Source organism: Cydia amplana, chromosome 14 (genome assembly GCF_948474715.1).
Source record: "Cydia amplana chromosome 14, ilCydAmpl1.1, whole genome shotgun sequence".
In the NCBI taxonomy this organism is placed as follows: Eukaryota; Metazoa; Arthropoda; class Insecta; order Lepidoptera; family Tortricidae; genus Cydia; species Cydia amplana.
In genome coordinates, this window is record NC_086082.1 from 16,030,037 (window position 1) to 16,044,908 (window position 14,872).

The 14,872-nt window shown below is 35.0% G+C and overlaps 1 long non-coding RNA gene across 1 annotated transcript; it reads right to left on the reverse strand.

Annotated features, from left to right (window-relative positions):
• Window positions 1-2,979: 2,979 nt before the first annotated feature.
• LOC134654177 (uncharacterized) lies at window positions 2,980-4,607 on the reverse strand. The gene is made up of 3 exons (XR_010097314.1): window positions 3,582-4,607; window positions 3,271-3,417; window positions 2,980-3,159 (listed from the first exon to the last, which is right to left on the reverse strand). It is a non-coding gene; the product is annotated as an uncharacterized LOC134654177 (long non-coding RNA).
• Window positions 4,608-14,872: the final 10,265 nt, after the last annotated feature.

Consider the following 14,872-nt stretch of genomic DNA (forward strand, 5'->3'; position numbering starts at 1 on the left):
TGCTTGTCGCCGCAAAATGTATTGCCATTTTAATTACAATTAATTTACCAAAAAATATGTTTTCACACGATTATTGTCTATGGTCACACTCGTTTATATAGTTTGTCAACATTTTGTCAAAGGACTGTCTCATGTCTCATTCATAGATATAATATAGTGTGTCAAAGGACTGTTCCATTTCAAACATAGCAGAGAGATTCATACTATCTTTGTCTTACACTAGTACTAGCACCCAAAAGAAAAGGATGAGTATAGTTTTTTTGGTTCCTATTTACTGACAAGATTTGGTTGACCAGCTTTATGTCTCATTTCAAACATAGACAGAGAGAATCATACTGTCTTTGTCTTACACTAGTACTAGCACGCAAAAGAAAAGGATGAATATAGTTTTTTTTTTTGTTCTTATTTACTGACAATTTAGTTTGAGAAACTATAATTTTAATTAGAAAATTGAAAATAGCGTTAAATTAAACCAATAAATAGAAATTTGTATGATGACCCTAGTAATTTCAATAAATTAAAATTTAGGTCTAATTAATATTAAACCTACATATTTACCCTTAATAATTTACCTTATTTACCCTTGTGCTTGACAAACAAGATCTAAAGCCCTTGCTACACGGTCGCCGACCAGCCTTCTAACCGTCTGTCCTTGGTCTGACCTTGGTCAGTTTTGGTCAAATTTTGTTGGAAACAACTGTCTACACGAAAAAAGGGCGGGAAACTTCGACCTGTGCGCGCGTATTTTTTTCTCCTTTATACAATTTTAAATATTTTTAGTAGTAATAGTGGTCACCGCAGTGTAAATAGTTTGTAAATATCATTGGTAGTTAGTTTATTATATTTTGTATATATTTATTCATTATCTAGGTAAGTGTTTAATACATTTTTCACCGCCATGGGCGGTGATGACGACGAGCCTCACGACCCAGGAGGTGGTCCTCCGGTTTCCCACACTGTTACAATCGATAATAATGAAAATTCTGATAATGAAATTGATATGAAAGAGTATCACAGCGTGGATACAGATAGTTCTGTATCTTCTGAGGTGAGAAAACGAAAGACCGCATCCAGGAGGATATGTCGTCACTGTAATAAAAAAAAGCGACATAACAAGGACAAAAATAGGGATAAAGAATCCATTACAGATGATTGCAATTGTCAAACTTGCTCAAACAACTCCGATACAAAGTCACAATTTCAAGCACCACTCTCAGCCTCAGCTTTTACTCCGGCTCTAGCTCCTGCTCCGGCTCCAGCTGCGGCCCCAGCTGCGGCCCCAGCTGCAGCCCCAGCTGCGGCCCCAGCTGCAGCCCCAGCTGGCTCAGTGAATACCACCTCTCAGCTCACAGACATGTCCAGGAAGCAATATATACAAACTGATTCTTCGCCGTATGTAGTACATGTCCAGAAACAACAAGAATCTCCCAATGATGGCACTTCTATTCATTCAATTGCTTTTGGCAACTTTTTGAAACGGCACAATTTTAGGAACATTGTTAATGGTAGTGTCAAACGTATAGGCCGCAATAGAGTCGCTCTATCATTCTCAAAGTATGAGGATGCCAACCATTTTCTAAAAGACACTCGACTGACTGACAACAAATATAAGGCGTTTATTCCAAGTTTTAACGTTATCAGAATGGGTGTTGTTAAAGGCATACCAACTGAAATGTCTTTAGAGGAGGTCAAAGAAAACATCAGTGTCCCAGTAGGTTGTGGTGAAGTTTTAAAAGTAAGGAGAATTAATTATAAAGTGATTGTGGATGGTTCTCCGGTCTGGAAGCCATCACAAACAGTTGTTATAACGTTTGATGGCCAAGTTCTTCCAAAACGCATATTTATGTTTTATAACGCTCTACCAGTAGACTTATACATCTATCCAACGATCCAATGTTACTCTTGTTCTCGCTTTGGTCACACGCAGGGACAATGTAGATCTAAACCGAGGTGTTACAAGTGTGGAGAGGGTCATACTGGCTCCACATGCACTATTGAAGAAGATTGTGCATCTTGTTGCTTATGTTCCGGTGTTCATTTTGCCACTAATAAGTCTCGCTGTCCAGAGTATGAGCGCCAGAAAAATATTAAGCTATCTATGGCACAAAGTGCTATATCTTATACAGAGGCCTCTAAACTGCACCCTCCTGTAACAAAACCATATGCAGATGTGGTCATGTCCACTCCAACATCTCTCCCGTCTCAGCATAATAGAAATAATAATAACTTAGGTACAACTACTCACTCATATAAAAAAACAGTCTTTCTGAAACCTCGCAGCTTGCCAAAATCCCAGAAAGGTTTTGACACTGCCTCACATTACAATTTATCTAAAGACTATAACATGCCATCCCCCTCTGGGAATGGTTGTGCCATTGTGCAACAATTTAACAATAAAACTACCAATGACCTCATATTAGAACTTATTCAACTGTTAAGTATTAATTTACACAAAAACCATTCAGAACCGTCCAACGCTGCACATATTACTAGTCCTCATGTTTCCTCCAATAATGGCCAACAATTCCAAAATTCTTCAATGGAATTGTCGCAGCATTAACAATAAAAAAAGCGATTTAATCCATTTAATTAAGAAGTATGACCCTTTTGTTATTACCCTATCTGAAACATGGCTCAGGTCTGAGTCATGTTTCAAAATTCCTGGCTATGCATGCCTCCGCGAAGACAGGTCGGATGGGCATGGTGGTGTAGCCATCCTGGTTAAAAAATCATATCATTTCTCTCATGTTCCATTAGCACCTCATAATAATGAATTTTCCATAATTTCAGCTCTTGTAGATAACATTTGTATAGTTTCAGTGTACATACCTCATCCCTCGCTTACCATACTTAGTGAAGTAAGAAACATTATATCATCTCTTCCTACTCCATGTTTAATATTAGGAGATTTTAATTGCCATCACCCAGCTTGGGGGTGTTTCAATTCAAGTACTTTAGGCGATGAAATAATAGACATAGTTGATTATTATAATTTATGTATATTGAATTCTGGTGTTCCTACGCGTCGGTCTGCTCCCAATGAGAATCCTAGTGCATTAGATTTATCAATTTGTAGCTCTTCCATATCACACTCCTTACTGTGGGAGGTACTTCCACTTTCCTATGGCAGTGATCATTTTCCAATTCTCATTTCTTTTCCTATTAAAAACAGAATATTACATAAAAGATCTCCACTTTTAGGATATAAACTTCAAAATGCAGATTGGGATAAGTTTCGCAAACATATGGATGAGAGGTTGGGAGAATTACCCGATGTATCTCGTGAAAATTTGTTTAAAACTTCTGATGCTTTTGCTAAGTTTATAATTAATATAGCTGATGAAGTATTTCCTCGTAAGAAGTCCTCTAAATTCAATATTCCCAGCCCTCCATGGTGGGATTCTGAATGTTCAGAAGCTGTTAAAAAGAGAAAACAGTGTGAGTTAATGTATAATAATAATATGAGCGAAGAGAACTTTAATTCCTTATTAGTTACTTTAAAAGAAACAAAACAGTTTTTGAAGAAAAAGAAAGTTGACAGTTGGAGATCCTTTTGTGCATCTTTAAGTCCTAGCACTCACCCGTCAGAAGTTTGGAGGAAGGTTAGAATGTTTAGAGGAGCTTTTGTAGAAAATAACGCCATCAATCTTGATCCTCCAGTAGCCGAGAAATTTTTAGATAAATTAGCTCCTTCATTTGTCCCATTCCCTGTGTGTCCTGAACTGGCTTCCTCGCCCAATATTGATAATGATAACGTGCAGCCTTTTAACAGTCCATTTTCGTTTTTAGAGCTAAAGAATGTCTTATCATATGTTATTGATTCTGCACCAGGATGCGACGGTATTCCATATTCATTTTTGAAACATTCTAGTGACAACGTTATAGGTTACTTTCTTAATATTATCAACGGGATTTTTATGACAGGTGACATTCCACCAAATTGGAAAATACAGTTGGTGTTACCCTTTCTCAAACCGAATAAACCCCGTAATGATCCAAATTCTTATCGTCCAATTGCGTTATCTTCTGTTTTAATTAAGATTTTAGAACATTTAGTTAAAAATAGGTTAGAGTGGTTTATTGAGAGTAAAAAATTATTACCCGATATTCAATATGGTTTTCGCAAAAGCAGAAGCACTTTAGACTGTGTGGGTTTGTTAGTTTCTGATATCCTTTTAGCCTTCTCGAAACGGGAATATGTCGTAGCTTGTTTTATAGACATCAATTCGGCCTATGATAATGTAAATATATCAATTCTTGTAAATAAGTTGTTCCTCTTGGGAGTTCCTGAACGCTTGTGTAATATTATTGCTGCTATGTTTTATGAACGGACGATTAGGTTAGATTTAGATGATAAAGTATTTCACAGGACAGTTTGGAAAGGACTACCACAGGGTTCTGTTCTTAGCCCTTTACTTTTTAATGTATATACATACGACCTTAGTTCCAATTTGCCAGATTATATATCAATTTTACAATATGCCGATGACATAGTGCTCTACTCAAGAAATAAATCCGTACAAAAGGCCTGTGAACTCATAAATGCTAGTTTGAATGAACTAAATGTATATTTAAATAATAATGGGTTAGACCTTTCAGTCCCGAAAACCTCAGCAATTATATTTTCTCCCAGGAAAAAAACTGTTAATGAAAGTTTATCCTATGGTGGAACTACAATCTCCTTTCGTCAAGAAGTCAAGTATTTAGGAATGGTTTTGGACTACAATTTGTCAGCCAAGGGTCATTGTAATTATGTTAAAGGTAGATGTGAACGCTCATTAAACATATTGAGATGCTTGGCTGGTGTATGGTGGGGCAGCCATCCTTTCTATTTGAAGCTTATTTATAATGCAGTAATAAGAAGCGTTGTTGATTACGGTTCTTTTCTTTTAACTCCGGGTACAGAAGATGCCATTAAAGTATTCAATGTCATACAGAATAAGTCACTAAGGACAATCCTTGGTGCTATGCGAACCAGTCCGGCTAATGCCATGCAAGTGGAGTGTGTTGACCCACCTGCGCATTTGAGACGTCAATTTTTATCCGACAGATTCATTTTTAGGACTATGCAATTTTCGGTTCATCCTCTTATCACAAAATTATCGACTCTTTATGATCATATGCAGTCATCTCCATATTGGCGTAATAGAACTCCTCCTTGTATAATTAATAGTTACCTTAAATTTTTGGCTCTATCTTCTCCTACTGTCAGACATATTAACCTTCCTATATACGAGAAAGACTTTGACTCTTTGATTATTTCTCCACAAGTTTTTCTAGACTCCAATATTTCTAAGGATATAATAACTGCTCAACCTGTATTTAACAACTTAGTGGGCGAATATTGGTCTGGTTGGCATTACATATACACAGATGCATCAAAACTTGCTACAAATAGTTGTGTTGGGGTTGGTGTATTTCATCACCAGTATAATGTTGTACAAAAAATTAAACTCCCTCCAGAATCTTCGGTATTTACCGGAGAACTATTTGGTATTTATAAAGCTGTTGAATATGTTTGCATGTTCAATTTAAATAATGCGCGCGCGCGCCATTGAGTAAAGACACTGTGTCGGAGCTCTCCGCGAATTTAAATCGGAAAACAAACATTTTTTAAGCTTTTAAATGTGTTCTATATACTGTTATGTAGTGGTTACTCAGTGCTCTGTGATAGTGAAAAAAAATTTTGAATTCGGACGATAAATACATGAACTAGAAGCATAATAGTTTCAAAAATAATCGTTAACCGTCTTATCCCTGACCTTCGACAACCCGCGCGACTCTCGCATCTACGCACACACGCACAGCCCACACGCACATGCGGCCACCAAACTAGATCTGCAAGCGCGGGATACTGGCAGGACAGCGTGCGCATACACGCCAGCACGCACACAGTCACACAGTCACACGGACGACGCCTACAGACGCTTCTAAGCTTTATTTATTGCTAAGTAGAGTCGTATTTGCGAAGCGCACTCGCTTAACTTAAAACTAGATAAGAGATTTAGATTATTGTAACTGACCGCACGTATAAAAGAATGAATTGCCTGGCATGTGACGGAAAAATAGAGCGAGATGAATTGCTTACTTGTACGTATTGCACAGGAAGATACCATTTTAGATGTTTATGCTTAACATCCGCACAATTTAGAGAAAACCAAGAAAACTTAAAAAAATACTGGACTTGTCCGTCGTGCGAAAACATAACACGGCGGCGCCGGAACGATGACACACCAGCGACACCGGCAGGTATGAGCAAGATGAATCATATAATGGACACAACTCACGCAACAAATATGTCCTGTGATGAACTAGACATTAGCAATATTCGCGGGGATACGCAAACTTCCCCCAATATATTAAAAAGTCCACAGTCACACCACCATCTAGAACGGGAGCCACTACTCTACCCAAACGTCACACTTCAGCAAATAAGTGAACTGCTAGACAAAAAATTAGAAACACAAAAACAGTCAATCATAGGCGAGTTAAATGCACAATTAAAATTAGAAATAAAAAATCTTATACAACATGAAATTCAAAATGCCTTACATAACTTCAAGGTAGAGATAAACCTAAGCATGTCAAACCTAGCTACAGACCAAAGCAAATCGAATGCAAAAATAGAATCTCTAAGTTTACAAATACAATCCCTAGAAGCAAAATACTGTTTACTGAAGAGCGAAGACCTAACGAAAATTACCCATGACATTGCACCCCCTGTTATAAATAACGACCAAATAAAAATATTAGAATTAGAAAATAAAAAATTGGCATCGAACTTACGAGAACTACAAAACTATATTGATAATATGAACCCAAACCGGAACGAAGACCAAAGAAAATTTGTCCTTTTTGGATTAGATGAGCACCGCGGAGAAACACAAGATGATCTATGCTATAGAATAACTAATATGTTTGCTGATATTCTCATGATTGACATAAATGGATATATCGAATCGGTTAGGAGGATTGGAAAATTTGGCTACCAGCGCCCGCTTGTAGTTGAACTCATAAATAAACGAATGGCAAGGTACGTAACAGAGCGGCGCATGAACTTCCAAAATAGTCGTTATGCTGTATCGGAATACTTATCAAGAGAGGCACTTCAACATAGGAAACTACTTAAAAAATATCAAATGGATGCACGTCGAAATGGGAAATTTGCGATAATTAGAAACAACCGACTGTTTATAAATGGCGAAGAGTATACTCCAGCCGACGACAAAGAACCGCAAATAGACCTTTCTGCTACTAATGTCAACGAAAGCTGCACCACACCAAAACAAGCCGAACAAGGCAACAGTAAACAAATAGACACATCAATATCACAACGAGATTCCTTTCGTGAATAATTCGCCAATAACCGAACAAACTACTTTAGAAATTAATATATTTTTCCAAAACATGCAAAGCCTCAAAAACAAAACATACTTACTAGAATCATTTTTATCAAACCGCGACTATAAAGTCCTATGCTTAACAGAAACATGGATATCGGAAGCGCAAAAGAATCTCATAAACATCAGCGGCTACGAGTTTGCAGCGTCATATCATCGTTGCGAGCGACCTGGAGGGGGTGTGGCGATTCTGATACAAGAAGACCTAGAATATATCGAGCGCAAAGATATTGCAGAATTATCTACTGAATCTATCGTGGAATGTTGTGGGGTTGAAATACCCGAGCTTAATCTTTTTGTTATTAATATATATAGACCAGACAGAGATATAAATACCTTTTTCGAAACACTTAGTAAAATCCTATGTAAAATTAAATTTAAGCAACAAAAAATGCATATAATAATTGGAGGAGATTTTAATATTAATGTTATGCAGAATTCACTACATTCCCAAACACTTCTCACAGAAATGTTGACCCAAAATTTTAGACTAACAGCTAACGAGCCGACAAGGGAAAATAACATATCATCGACATGTATAGATCTAGTATTCACAAACAAAATTGACTATTCGGTATGTATCAGGGACTACGGCATTTCTGACCACAAAAGCGTAACATACAGCTTCAAACAGCCAACAAATGAACAACAAATAGAAAAAAAGAAACAGTTTATTTATAAAAGAATTTATAACAAAGAAAACATGGAAAAATTTAGAGAAGAACTCAAAACTATATCCTGGTTAAATATAATAACACCAGGAGATGATGTAAATACAAATTATACAAATTTCCATAATAAACTACAAGACCTACTTACAAGAAATATTCCAATTAAACGTATACAGATTAAAAATAAAATCAATAATAAGCAATGGTTAACACCGGGACTCAAAACGTCATGTAAAAACAAAAGATTCCTCAAAATTGTTAGAAACCATACAAAAAACAAGAGTTTTATAGCGTACTACTCAAAATATACCAAAATATTGAAAAAATGCGTAACCTTATCTAAAAGACTTAATTATATAAAACAGATGCAATCATCTAAAAACAAAATTAAAACAATGTGGAATATAATTAAAACTACCACTAATCGGCAAAGAAAATCAAAACTTAAGAATATGTGTTTGAAAACTCGAGATACTGTTTTAGAAACGCCCAACACAATAGTCGATACTCTAAATGAGCACTTTGCGTCAGTGGGTGAGTCATCACTGCAACCATCGCATACGACGGCGACGGACGGCTGCAGCGCGCGCGCTTGTACTTATACGCAAGCGACCGGCCAGTCAGTGATTACCCCCAGTATTAACTCTATAATGATAAGTGAAGTCACTGAGCTTGAAATTAATACACTTATCCGCCAAATGAAAAATAAAATGAGTTTTGGTACGGATGAAATTCCTGCGATTTTAATTAAATTATGCTCAAATGAATTAGTACTGTCTTTACGCCTCCTAATAAACCAGTCTTTAACCGATGGCGTTTTCCCTGACTTGTTAAAATGTGCAATAATTAAACCCGTACTAAAACCACGAGGTCTGGACACTGAGCCAAGCCAATACCGCCCAATTGCACTTCTGCCCACCATTTCAAAGTTATTTGAAAAAGCTATGGTAAACCGCGTGTATAATTTCTTTGAAAAATATGGGATATTAGATAAAAATCAGTTTGGTTTCAGAAAAAAACACTCCACCGTATTAGCCGTTTATCACTATATTCAAGAAATTCTTATTCACATAAATAACAAAAACCACGCTATTGGATTACTTCTGGATATGTCAAAAGCCTATGACCGCGTATCACATGATATTCTGCTGCGAAAATTATATGGCATGGGGATCAGAGGTAACGCACATAGATGGTTTCAAACATATCTACAAAACCGGCAGCAGTGTGTACAAATCAACTGGTACTATAAAAACTCGGGAGAGACAAAAACCGTAACCTCAAAAATGCGACATATAACATGTTCAATCCCCCAGGGAAGTGTAACCGGTTGTCTTCTATTCCTTGCTTATATAAATGACTTGCCGAAAATACTAAACATAAACACTAAATGCGTGATGTTTGCTGACGACGTCTCCATACTCATAAGTAGTGATAGTAGCACAGAATGTAACGAGCGCTTGTCAGAAGTATCAAAAACAGTTTGCGAATGGCTAGTAAACCATAATTTAGAGATAAATCTAAGCAAAACTAAAATAATACAATTTAAACCCACACAGAAAGCCGCATTAGAAATGACATTACAGATAAATAACACAATTATTGAAGAAGTAACTGAATTTAAATTATTAGGAATAACAATTGATTCAAGTATAAATTGGAAATATCATATTCAATCCATAAAAAGTAAATTAAGTAGCTTTATATATGCATTAAGTGTGCTCAAGGCCAATACAAATCAGAAAACCGCGTTATCAGCCTATTTTGCCTTCGCCCATGCATGGCTCCAATACGGTGTAATATTATGGGGAGCCAGCACTGATGTACATCAGTTACTAATATTACAAAAGAAATGCATCCGCATTCTATCAAATACCCGGGTACCAGATAGCTGTCGTTCACATTTCATTAAACTTGAAATCCTTACGTTACCCTCTGTTTATATTCTGGAAGCAGCTCTATTTGTTAGGAAGAACATGAATTTATTTAAACAAAAAGTAACAAAATCACAGAGACGAAATCAATTAAACCAGCTAGAATTACCAGCTTCAAAATTAGCAATGTTCAGAAATGGTCCGTATTACCGATGTATACTAATAGCGAATAAAATACCAGAAGAAATAAAAAATGAAACCAAAGATGAATTGTTCAAACGAAAACTTAAAGATCTGTTAATTAAAAGATGCTATTACTCTGTTAATGAATTTTTAAATGATACAACCTTATCGAATTAAAAAATATAGGTATTTGTAAATATAAATGTTAATAAAATGTATATCATATTTTCTTATACACTCAATTGAATCCTAAACAATGAATTAATTTATTTTTATTTTTATTTTTATTTTTATTTTTATTTTTATTAATTATTACATATACCTAAATGAATTTTTTAATAATTATATACTTATACATAAATTGAACTAATTTATTTTATTGTCGACGTTAAATTTAACCTATTACTTTGTAAACTAGTTAAAATGAAAAATATTTTTATTAATTGTTAAATTTTTAATTATTTTTCACTAATTTACTTTAGTATTAAGTTTTAGTTAAGTACATTGTTATGTACCCTAACGGGGTTCATGTGAACGCTAGCTGTAAAATGCCCTTTGTAAGACCTTATGTAACACATGATTATAAACGCAATAAATGAATTATGAATTATGAATTATAAATGTGTAATTTTTTCCGATTCTAAAAGTTGCCTTCAAATTCTATTAAAATCTCCTTTCAAAATGACTAACAGTTACCCTTTGTTATATGATATCCGAGACGTCTTGTTAAAATGCGAAAAGAAAGGGCTTACTGTAAACTTTGTATGGGTGCCAAGTCATTGTGGAATTCCCGGAAATGAGAAGGCTGATCGTCTGGCGGTAGATGCTGTTGCTTCTGGTGATATATTTCCATATAAAAACTATTGTCATGACCTTCTGTTGCTCCCCAAAAGATATCTCAGGTTAGCCTGGGAGTTCTTTTGGTTTTGGAGCAGCCTGGAATCTGGAAGTTATTACCTTAAGATTCAAAGTGACATCCCTGTAAAGCCGTGGTTTTACAATAAAAACTTTAAAAGACGTGAAATATCATGTTTAACACGCATGAGATTGGGCCATACATCTGCTCCTTCTGACCTTGCTCGATTTAAATTTATTAACGATCCCAATTGTGACTGTGGTGCCGAGGAGGCGGATATTAATCATATATTCTTTTCATGTCCTTTTTATGATCGTACTGCTTTGATGGATTCTTTACTATCCAAAAATGTTCCATTTCCAATAGACATCCCTTCCTTGCTCATCAATCCAGACTTTTATAACATCCTAACTTCATTCATCGTTTACAATGATATAAAAGTATAATATTTTATAAAACTAAGTATATTTATCATTTTGTATTTCATCTATATACCTACCTGTCCTGACCACTACACTTTCCAAATTCCGAATTACCTTTAATCCTTGTTCCGCGTTTAATTTCCTTCCCTTTAATTTACTTGACGTTGGCTACGGGCAACACCGCCCTCAAGTCCATTAAAAAAAAAAAAAAAAAAAAAAAACTGTCTACACGGTCCGTCCAGACCAAGGCCACGCGGTCTGAGGGGCTTGTCGGCGACCGTGTAGCAAGGGCTTAAGCATGGAACATGTTTGAACTTAATCATTTGAAAAACGCTTCAAAGGATCGCGCGGTCAGCGAGTTTTTACGAAAACCAAAACAATATTTTTAAAGAAACTTGTGATTGCGACCGAAGAATCAGTGAGAGTAGAAAATACATATGGACCAGATATATATCAACTTTTAAAGAAAAGTAGTAAATAGTATCAACCGCTCACAATATATTATTAAGAAAAGTTGTGAGACTGTAATACAATACCTAACCGTGCTATCTTAAAATTCCGCGTGAAAATGCCGTAAGTATCGAAATTTAATCTGATGTGAACAAATTATTATTTTGGTCAGTAAAATAGTTACATTTTCATCTTGTATTATATAAAGCATATGACTGAAAGTAGCATAAATCCGTTCCGTTCCTTAAATCAATGTGTTTGTCATTTTTATGTATTTGCCTATGGTATTTAAACTAAGTTATTTTTATTTTCGTCCTAAGTATAATATACTCTCGCGGGTTCAGATGGCAACCTAGTAAGGTTAGCCATGCTTTGTTTGTAATCTGTTTTACTTCTACCTACCTCCACACAAGAAGTTTGTTGTTGTTTTTATTTATTACAGACCAGTTCTATTATTTATTGACCCCTTCCCACTTGGTGATCCAATGTGATTGACATTGGATCACCCAGGAGAATCTCAATTTATAACTTAAAGTAATTTAATTTCTGGCAAATTTTGACCCCTGGATTTTGAGGGGATAAACCAATGAAGGTTGGTACAAAGATAAAACAAAAATACATTAGAAAAATCCTTTATTCTACAACAAATACAAACATAAGTACAATCATAACATGGTATTTCATCAACAAATGTAAAACCACTGTATTTACAGGTCTAGAAGAAACAAGAAGAGGAAAGAGTCAAAATTAAACAGTATAAAAATCAAAGACAAAAATTATGATTTCAACATGAATGATGTTCCGAAGGTTATTTTTAGGATAAATCCTGATTTATACTCTGGCCGTGTGACACGGGGGATTACAAAGATGCTGAACCATATAAAAGACTTTATTATAGTGGAAGTTTATAGGTGTATGCCTTTGTTAGGGGATGAAGAGAAGAATGCCCCAGATTGGACGGTGCATATTGTCCGCTATGATATAGTTTTTATTGATAAACAATGATTCTGCGTCAATGGAGGCTCAATCAATGCAAAATAATTTCAGTTCCATATAAAACATTAAAATCCTGATATTAGTTTTTCATAAGAATGTGTCTATTAACAAATTTTTGTATGGAGCTATATCTGGTAGTATTGTTAGTGTTTTATCTCAAAATTTTAATTAACAAGACTGTTTTGTTAGGTACTGAAGATAGTAAAACTATTACTTGCCAAAATGTTTTGATAGTGACTTGTTAACTTTGTCTTTCATGTGTTTAACATTTGGGTTCTTTCATTAAATAACTGTAGGGAAACTGTTAATAATTGTAATTTCTTAGGTAAAGTTGATTTTTTTAAGCTGACCGTTTAGAACTATGAGTTCTAAACAGTCAGGTTAAATAATTTCAACTATAAAATTGGTGTAAATCTTACACAGACTGATGTAAAACTAAGTCTGAAATTGGTTTTAAGTATTAATAGTTGTTAACATTAAATTTATGCTTTACATAAATATACTATAGTATAGACTTAAAGCAGCATAATTCTTTATATCTTGGCTGGCCCATGCATCAACGCTATAGAACTATATGCATATGTTGACTTGAAAATATTAATGTTAACTTTTTAACATGTCTTTTTATACTGTTGTCTACTTCGCAAATTATCTTGAGTTGTCAAATATTGCTATTTTAAACAATCTACCAGCAAAAGTTTCTGAATACATCTTTTTCTGTTCCTTTATACAATTCTAAAAGTTGTAAGTTCCTATTCGTGTTTAATTTAGAGATAATAACATAAGAATCATTTTTAAATGGATACTGTCAGTGCTAGCAGTCCTAAAGAGCGGGAGGCAGCTATCAGCCAAAAAGAGAAAGAAATATACCATCTCATTGTGGCACATAGCTAGCTCCTGATTAGGTTGAGCTCTTAGTACTGATGGAGATGGAAAAACAATCGAAATTTCGTTGTCTGCCTCTCTCTTCCATATTCGTGCGATAGAGAGGCAGATACCAAAATTTCGAGTTTCGTTATTCGCGATAGGCCCCTCTGTTTTCCTATACAAGATCCATCCCAGAACAGTGAAAAATATTTATCGGAAAAATACTAGGTTTTACAGTTCTGGATAATTTGGTCATTTTCCATAAAAAGGAAGATTTTATCTAACAATATGTACACTATAATAAAAGCCTTTAGATATAATGTGTCCAGCCCTAGTAGCACGGTCGCATTTTTATCGTTTATCACCATGACTGTCACGTTCTAACAAGTATGTAAGTGCGAAAGTGACGGGCATAGTGATAGTTGATAAAAATGGAACCGTGCTGAGCCCGCAGCGTAGTGTATCTTTAGGTTAGTTTACGTGCCATACAATTATAGATTTAAGACAAATTTTATCGTAAATATAAGTATTGCTCAGATGCTAGATTTTATTACTAGTTTTGACTTTTATTACTTAGGTTTAAGAGAACTTATAACATTTCATTGTTTCTTAAATAAATCCAACTTTCGTGTTACACTAATATTATATTGCTCTTTGTAACAATGCACTTAAGTTTAAACAAAACATAATATCACTCATTTAATACATGTAATTGACATCAGATCTACATTATATTCGATAAATCTGTTTCTAAAGTTTGTTATAACAAGTCGTAACTAAGTACTTAGTTTGGTTTTATTACACAGCTGTACGATTCATACAATATAACAGTTACAACAACCAAGGTATTTTAATTTCACAATGCTCACTTTATTTCTGTTGAGATTGTTTTTTAGTTCTAGAATGCTATAACTGGAATTTGTTATGCAAAATAAAACCCTTTGAATGTCAACTACATCTAAAGATTCTGAAGTGTCGCCAATTTGGGGTGTCACCATGCCAAGTACTACCACCCAATGGGGTGGCAACTGTCAAAGGTTTTTATAGATAGCGCTAGCATAGGTTTTACCTGTCAGTAGTTTTTAAATTTGTCTTACAACGGCCATACAATCCCACAATAAACAAGACTGACACTATTCATAGGATTGACAGG